The sequence below is a fragment of the Belonocnema kinseyi genome, chromosome 6 (assembly GCF_010883055.1).
Source record: "Belonocnema kinseyi isolate 2016_QV_RU_SX_M_011 chromosome 6, B_treatae_v1, whole genome shotgun sequence".
NCBI lineage: Eukaryota > Metazoa > Arthropoda > Insecta > Hymenoptera > Cynipidae > Belonocnema > Belonocnema kinseyi.
This window is the reverse complement of record NC_046662.1, coordinates 91,819,905-91,822,036: the sequence shown is the minus strand read 5'-3', so window position 1 is coordinate 91,822,036 and position 2,132 is coordinate 91,819,905. Positions and strand designations below refer to the sequence as shown.

General features: G+C 44.4%; 1 protein-coding gene across 1 annotated transcript in view; it reads left to right on the top strand.

Annotated features, from left to right (window-relative positions):
- The window catches only part of LOC117175495, a 73,322-nt gene that overhangs the window by 621 nt on the left and 70,569 nt on the right, over positions 1-2,132 (top strand). The window lies entirely within an intron of this gene.

Sequence of the window (2,132 nt, the reverse complement as noted above, 5' to 3'; positions counted from 1 at the left end):
TATATAGAGTCAGGATACCTGGCTCTCACCCAGGAAGAGCCGAAAGCTTTCGATTCTACATCCCATAGACTTATCATCTGTCTTTTGGAAATCTTAAAGGATCCTCCGCAAATAGTTGGGTGCATAGAGAGATTGATGCCGCTTTGGAAAACCAGATTTACTATCTCATCTGGCAAAAATCGTGTGACAACTAACAGGGTCACGTTTCAGAGAGGTGTCTTTCAGAGCGACACCATGAGCCCACTCCTCTTTTGCCTTACATTATTGCCACTATCTCTAGCACTGCGCCATTCCGACAAGTACTTGTGCGGCAAACCTGCAGATCGAAAGTACAAGGTCACTCATGTATTTTACATGGACGATCTCAAGATCTATGCTAAAAACAAAGAGCAACTGCATCTAGCTCTGGGGATTGTCCGAACGATATACTAAGGAAATTTGAATGGAATTTGGGTTAGACAAATGCGCCAAGGTTTATTTGAAGCGAGGAAAACTTAATGGCATCCCTGAAGATCCTGAGCTCGTTGATAGAAGCGCCATACAAAATCTTTGCGCTGGAGAGACTTATACATACCTGGGCTTGCCACAGAGCCGCATTCAGGATGTGACATCTATAAAGGATACTCTCCGAAGCAGATACAAACGTCTCATCCGACAGATTTGGTCTTCCGAACTGTCAGCGAAGAACAAAGTATCTGCAACGAACATGCTTGCCGTCCCGGTACTACTCTATTCATTTGGAGTAGTTCCATGCACGAAGAACGAACTCAGATCTCTTGATATCGGGACAAGAAAGGTTATGCACATGAACAAAGGAATGCATCTCAAGTCTTCCGTTCCGCGACTGTATATCTCACGCCGTCAAGGGGGTCGCGGAATATTGACTCTTGAATGTCTTCACAACAGGATTATTCTGGATACAGCACATAGAGCTGCAAATGGAAGAGACCCTCTTCTTAAAATTGTCAGGAATCACGAAGAAGTGGGCAAAGGAGCATTTCTATACAAAGCAGCGGAGGAGGCTGCTGAAACACTCGGACTTGACTTCAGTATTAGGGGTGAGCAAAATGCATCAAATCTAACCTATCTCGAGTACTCACTCCTGAAAACCCGGATTAAGAAAGCACCAGAGAAAAACTTTCGTGAACAGCTCCTCGATAAGAGGATGCACGGTATCTTCCACAGAAATGTGAAGGATCAGTCAATGTCTTGTGGGCTAACGTTTGCTTTCCTTAAATCGCCCGAATTGAAGTCTGGTACAGATGGTTTCATTTTTGCATGCCAAGACGGTGCAATTTCTACCTTAACATACCGTCGCCACATTTTGAGCCAAGACATTTCCGATGATAGCTGCAGAGCGTGCCATGCACACCCCGAGCATTTAGTTTACATACTATCTAGTTGTCCAACACACGCGGGAACGACCTACATTCAAAGGCACAATGCGGCACTAAGAGTGCTTTATTACCATCTCTGTCACTCCTACGGCATTCACCTTAATATCGCTCCTCTAAATGCTCCTAGGGAAATTGAGTCAATTGTCGAGAATGGGAAGTGCCGCATATACTGGAACTTTATATTCTCGACAATTGTTTCTGTTGCTCACTCGAGGCCTGACATGGTTCTTCTTGACTTCGAGAAGCGAACCATGTTCGTTATCGAATTTTCGGCACCAGCTGATAAAAACATCATAGTCAAGGAGAATGAAAAGAAAGAGAGGTATCGAGACCTTATAAGGGAGTTGCAACGATTGTACCCGGAATATTCCGTTAAACTGATCGTCCATATCATCGGCGCTCTTGGAGGTGCCAAGCTTTCACTTGCTAATAGCCTAAAAAGCATCCCTGCGTGTCAACAGTATGCTAGAACACTTGCGGGAAAAATGCAGAAGGCGGTGTTCCTTGGGTCACTCCGTGTTCTTAGGGTGCACGAGGCTTTTGCTGGATCGTCGTATTGATTCCTTTGCAGACTATAACCACCTATCTAACGGTTGTGAGACGTGATTGTTGCTGAAATTTTACCGCGATTTCGCTGGAAGCGGGTGCAATTTTTCAGATTAGCACCCGCTCCCGGCGAAATCCTGTGGTTGTCCGTATGACAAATTTTTAATTATATATAATTAAAAATTTGTA